The sequence below is a fragment of the Perca fluviatilis genome, unplaced genomic scaffold, assembly GCF_010015445.1.
Source record: "Perca fluviatilis unplaced genomic scaffold, GENO_Pfluv_1.0 PFLUV_unplaced_scaf_95, whole genome shotgun sequence".
Taxonomy (NCBI): Eukaryota; Metazoa; Chordata; class Actinopteri; order Perciformes; family Percidae; genus Perca; species Perca fluviatilis.
Genome location: NW_024375776.1, coordinates 1,529 through 8,288, shown reverse-complemented (window position 1 = coordinate 8,288; position 6,760 = coordinate 1,529). Strand labels below are relative to the sequence as shown.

Sequence of the window (6,760 nt, the reverse complement as noted above, 5' to 3'; positions counted from 1 at the left end):
GCTTTTAACGAAGTGTGTTTTACCAACAGTTAACAAGAAAAGTAAGCTAATTAGTTCGGTTAAAGAGAGACACTTGAATCCTCAAGGCTTTGTATTGTTCTGTTTAAAACGGAAAATTGGTGAGAAAATAATGCCTTTCTGGACGCTTTGTGAATGCATTTTGTTTATCTGTCGCTGCGTATCTCAAACAGCCTACTTCTCCCAACTGTTTAGAGTAGCCTATAGGGTTTGTCAAACCGTTTTGCTTCATCTGTGGCTTTTCTTTCACAATCTTAACATTGCAACTCGGTTAAGGTTAAACATTTCTGCGTGAAGACTGATACGGTGTCATTAAAAAGCAGCCAGCAGACTAATGCATGTTTGTTGATGAAAAGGAACTTACCAACAAAATGTTCCCCTGTCAGATCTGTTGTCATAACTGTGCCACAATATTGACATGCGTAAGGCATATGAGAATTCATAAAAATACACCTAATTTAACTTTTAAGTGTGTTTTGCCAGATTGCAGTCAGACTTTTCAAAACTTTTCAACGTTCAAGTGTCACACTTACAGACATAACAAACGTGTAGTTAGGCCTACTTTGTCTGGTGTTGAACTAACATGTCATGTTGATTTCTGCAGTGCAAGGTGTGAGACTTTGACGGCATTTTACTCTCATTTGAAAACACACATTAGAGAGGGGAAAACAGTCACTTGTCCTTATAGACACTGTAGCAAGAGCTTTACAGTTTTATCAACATTCACATCACACATGAGTCGGAAACATAAAAATGGTGCTGAGGAAAATTTGGCTGAGTCTGTTGAAAATCCTTGTGTTTCCCATGAGCGTGAACAAGATCACTCTGATATGCAGATTGATCCTCCCAGTGATGCAGGTGATGAACAAGAGATTTACCCAGAAATTGCTGATGAATCACAGTTCTTTAATAATTTAGCCCTTTTTTATTTGAAATTGCAAGCAAAGTGTTTGCTTCCATCCTCTGTCATCCAAACAATTATTGAAGACTTTCAGGAAATACATGATATAAGCCAGTCACATTTGCTTTTCAAACTAAAAGAGAAGTTGATTACACTTGGGATTTCTGAAGCTGACACAAACAATGTGATTGAAGTCATGAAAACTGAGGATCTCTTTAGGACCTGCAACACTCAGCCACTGAAAACTGATCAGAAAAGAAAAACTGTTTTCAAGAACAGCTTCAACTATGTTGAGCCAGTTCAGATCTGTCTAGGTAAGAATGAGGCAGGCAAAGAGTGTTTTGCCCAGTATGTTCCTATTAAACAGACAATTGATTCTCTATTCCATTGCCAATCAGTGCAGGAACAATACAAGCAAGTACACTCCAGTATTGGTTCTAAGGATATTCTTAAGGATTTGTGGGATGGCAAAAATATGGCTGAGAATGTGCTCTTCCAGACGGAGAGCTCATCACTGAGCTTGATCCTGTATCAGGATGCATTTGAAGTGGTAAACCCACTGGGATCTGGAAAGAAAAAGCATAAGATACTTGCAGTGTATCTAACTCTTGCAGATTTAATGCCACACAACAGATCCAGCACTGATCAAATGCAACTTGTTCTTCTCTGTAAAGAACACGATTTTAAGTATTTTGGTCAAGACTTGGTTATGGGCACCCTCGTCAATGACCTTAAAGATCTTGAGCTCAATGGTGTTACCCTGTCTGATGGAAAGGTCTACAAGGGAACATTGTTTGCCATTGCAGGCGACAACCTAGGCTCACATAACATAGGAGGCTTTGTGGAGAACTTCAGCAGGAGTTCACACTTCTGCAGATATTGTGATATCAGCAGAGAAGCATTCCATGCAGATCCTCTTATCCGGGGCACAAAACGCACAGTGCAGTCATACAGTGGTCATGCTCAGAGCAGTGAAGGACAGTCTACATCTAGTGGAGGTGTTAAATTTGACTCTGTGTTTAATACGCTCAAATACTTCCATGTATGTCAGCCAGGATTGCCTCCATGTCTTGGCCACGATCTTTTTGAAGGTATTGTATCCTCTGATCTGGCAATATGCATTAACCATCTTGTTAAGGTGGATAAAATGTTTAGCTATCTTGAGTTGAATCGACGAATAAATCAGTTCAAGTATCTCTGTAGGGATGCAAATGACAAACCATGTGAGTTTAATCCAGAGGGTGGAAAACTTGGGGACATGCTGTGCAGAATTGGTGTTTGCTGAGGATGTTGCCCGTTTTGATCGGAGACAAAGTAAAAAATCCAGGTGACAACAAAGTATGGCAGTTGGTTTTGCAACTTAGAGAAGTTGTGGACCTCATTTGTGCACCTGCAATTTCAAATGGCCAGATAGCCTACCTAAGAGTTCTGATTGATGAATATTTGCAATGCCGAATGCAAACCTTTCCTGACAACCCACTGAAGCCCAAACATCATTATGTCAGTCATTATCCTGAGCTCATTATCCAGTTTGGGCCACTTATTCGCCTATGGACTTTAAGATTTGAGAGCAAACACACATATTTTAAGCAGTGTTTGAGAAAATTGCGCAACTTTAAGAATCCATGTTCTACTCTTGCAGAGAGACATCAGCTTCTGCAGGCCTTTCTGAGTGCTGGTACCTTCTTCCCTCCAGGGGTTTCAGTGGAGAGGGGCACACCATTTTTCTCAGATGACTACAATGATGTAATCAGAGAAGCAGTTGCACATCACAATTTTGAGTCCACAAATACTCTGATAGCCAATGAAGTGACTGTGAAGGGGACAAAATACAGAAAGAACATGCTTATTGCGATTGATGATGATGATGAGGGGCTTGTTACTGGAAAAATCAAAGTGGTTCTCATTCATAAGGATTCAGCAGTATATTTTATTGCTGAAAAGTATCATGCCCTGCGTATTCCTGACATGGGTGTTTACAGCCTCACACTGATGCAGAGAAGCTACTGTTGTATTAATCAGGAGAATCTGATAGATTACTATCCCTTGCCTGAGTACACTGTCCATGGCACACCACTGATAATTCTTCACCATTCTTTCCCTGTAGTCCAGAATGATGGCGAACATGAGTGAAGAAATCAAAGAGATCATCTGCAAGACCTTGCCAAATCTGTCTGAAGAGACCCAGTGGCAAATAATATCGAAACTTCAGAGCTCCGGCTTGGAGTCAAAAGAAGACTTAAAATATGTACAACAGGAGGATATTGCTGATCTGTTACCTGTTATCCAGCGCCGAAAACTCCTGGATGCATTCAAATTAGGTAATGTATGGTTAATTTAGTGTGGCATTCTCTTGTTATATTCTCTTGTTTACTCATTTGGGGAATTTCTTTTTTCTAAAACTACATAATGCACCTTTAAACTTTTCAAATATGCCTAATATAAGGAGAGTTAAGTAGACATGTGGCCAAATGTCTGCAGTGACTCTGATATAGCTTATTAGTTATCTGCCCTAATTCTATTTGTTTGTTTGTTTGTTTTTTAGAAACCGAGACAGTTACATTGGATTTTCAAGTCATTCCATCTTCGTCATCACTGAGTAGTGATTGCTCGGTGTCTGGGTCTTCATCACCAACATTATGCACTCCGCATAATTCTAGCTCATCACAGCTATCGCCCATTTCATCATGTTCAAGCCAGGCAAGAAACAGCGAACCAAGCAACAGACCTTCCACATCTCAGATACTGAAAACATGGCCAGAAACATTCCAGGTCCCTTGGGAACAAATGCCACAGGAAATTCGTTCTGCAATTGCAGATGGCAAGAGACCTAAACCAGTGGAGCGACGCCAGATGGTACGAGTACTCGCGGATGAAATGAGAAGGTATGAAGCTAACCCCACTCGCGCACAGTGCCTATCTGTGGTTCGAAATATCATCAGGCAGTACCCAAAGAGTTTTGCTGATATTGCACCAGATGGGTCACTTCTAGGTGGAGGTTATACATCACTTTTGATTCAAGTGAAAAACCGCATTGAGAATGTGAACCGTGACGGAAGCTTCTTACACCACCGATCCTCTACAGACAAGAGGGGTCCAAGTGACACATATGGATGTACACGATTTCAGCCACAGCTACCCCCAGAAGAAACTGATGACACTGTGGAGCAGCACCGCCAGAGACTGGAGGAGATTTACAGACAGGAGGGTGCAGGTGGAGCAGAAAGAGCAGAAGTTAAAAATCTAATGGAGCTCACATTCTCTCTACAACGTCGCCATATAAATACACTTCCACCACCTGACATTGAAGATTTGAAAACCAAATGGCCTTTTCTTTTCACGCCAAGGTATATATACGCACATTTTGAGTTGCTCACAGACATCAATGTGCTTCATAGCGTGGAACTCAGTATGGAGGAATGTGGAAGAGCCATAACAGAATACTTCAGGGGAAAACCTACCAACAAAGATGTCAAGGATATCCTCTCTAATGGTGAAGATAATGAGATGGCACTTCGTGTTGTTCAGCTGCTCATGGCACACTTTGGAGAGGACCTAACCGGGCTGATCCTTCTTACAGATGTAAGTTTTATTTTTATTTTTAACCCTGTGTTTTAAAGGGTGACTCCACCAGTCTTAAGTGTCCAGATACCTAATGTGTGTACTAGTTTTGGGGAGTACTACTACATATGTGAAAACAGTAGTGTAAATTATTTTATGGCTCAGAGGAAGCTGCATGTAAGCTGATAAATTACCTCCATGTTGTCACATAGTTGCTAAATTGCATTATGGGTAAAGTAGGTGCAAGGTTTTAAAAAGTATTTCACTTGTCTTCTTTGCCCTACTATGACACTGTTGAACGTTTTAAAAGCAAAAGATCAAATCAACACAGCAGAAACAGAAATATTACCTTTTTTATTCCACATATTCTTCCTCCTTTTCAAAACCTGGTGCCTACATTATCCACAATGCAACTTGACCACTGAGTGTCATCCCTGGAGGCAATTTATCAGATTATGTGCAGTTTCCTCTGGAGCCACAAAAGGGTCTCCCCAAGACCTGTACAAATAAAACTGTTACCCTTTAAATTTTGAATGCCAAATCTATTATAGCAGTTTGACTGTATAAGCCTACATTATTCGCCTCTAGGTTACTCTCACCTAGTGTTTACTAATTATTGACCTTTTTATAATTTTTCTTCTTAAAAATCTTATTATCGTAAGCATAATGCATTTGTTCCCTACAGGTGTCTGCCACTGCAGCTGACGTTGAGACAACTCTCAGTCTTCCTGCAAGTCCTCGCCTGATACTGCCTGGTATACATTTTATTTAGATTCATTGATAGACACAGTATATATCATATCGGCCATTCATCTTGAGTTTACAAATGTTTACACAAGGTAACATGCATTTCCATGTTGCTATGACTTTAAGTTTCAGGTGCAACAGGGCAAGTCACAATTACAGGTTGGATGATCACCTTTGAGGGCCGTGTAATCTCTGAGGGCATCACACCAACATTTGCAACGGGACTTGCTGCTGTGTTTGCAATCTACTACATATTCAACCTTCAGTATCAAGATGAGGCAGCCTGCACTCTGGAATTCATTCAGAGGTAAAACCCTTTCATTCCTTGTCATCATTATATGGATATATACAATTAAATTAATGTGTTTGTATTTTTTTGCATAAAATGGTATTAGTACTGTATATTTCAAGCCACAACACACACACACACACACACACACACACACACTGGGTATTTTGTTGGACTATAGGATTTATTATAATTCCATTTAATGTCACTTCTAAATGTCATTCAAGTCCATTCTATTTGTGCAATGACGAAAGACAAAAAAACAATTCATTGCATTTAATTGAATGTAGACAAAACAGTATGTTGTTGCAACCTCACTCTGATCTAAGACTATTTTGATTTCAGGCGCTTCATTGGTATAAATCCAGAGCGAGGGACAAAGGCCAAAAGGGGCAAGGTTGTCTCCAAGAAGAAAGGTGTGATCGTCCAGAAGAAGTCTTCTGCAGTCAATACACACGTTGCCATGCTACTGAAGAATCTCCTTGACTTTGAATGGAACTTCATATAGATCGGTGAGCTCTTTAATCTCGCTCTCTTTGTTTTGACAGTCTGGCATTGCCACATTACGTTACATTACATTACATTACATGTCATTTAGCTGACGCTTTTATCCGAAGCGACTTTTGCTCCAATTGCTATATACTGTATGTCAGAGGTCGCACGCCTCTGGAGCAACTAGAGAACTGGTATTATTAACTTTATAAGCATTAGCTTGGAGTGTATACTGTACATTCCTGATTGTATAGTTATGATTATGATTGTTGTTGTTTGACAGTGGCAACACTGGAATAATGCTACAGACAGGAACATCGGCTACTAAAGTGATGGTCATCTCTCCTGGATCCACAAGAACTAAGACGTAAAAACACAAACTTACCTCACAGGACGATTTTAAGAGGTAAAAATACAAGCCTACCTCACAGGACAATTTTAAGATGTTACAGTTTCATCCCTAAATGTTTTTATTGATGTACAGTACAGGCCAAATGTTTGGACACACCTTCTCATTCAATGCGTTTCCTTTTTATTTTCATGACTATTTACATTGTAGATTCTCACTGAAGGCATTAAAACTATGGTGTTCTCTCAATGAGCTTCATGAGGTAGTCGCCTGAAATGTTTTTCACTTCACAGGTGTGCTTTGTCAGGGTTAATTAGAGAAAGTTTTTCCCTTATTAATAAAAAAGCAAAGGGTGGCTACTTTGAAGAATCTAAAATATAAGACATGTTTTCAGTTATTTCAC

The 6,760-nt window shown here is 39.8% G+C and overlaps 1 long non-coding RNA gene across 1 annotated transcript; it reads left to right on the top strand.

Annotated features, from left to right (window-relative positions):
• The first annotated feature begins 5,391 nt into the window (after positions 1-5,391).
• LOC120555355 lies at positions 5,392-6,497 on the top strand. Its single transcript, XR_005638696.1, has 3 exons — positions 5,392-5,534; positions 5,862-6,028; positions 6,292-6,497. It is a non-coding gene; the product is annotated as an uncharacterized LOC120555355 (long non-coding RNA).
• Positions 6,498-6,760: the final 263 nt, after the last annotated feature.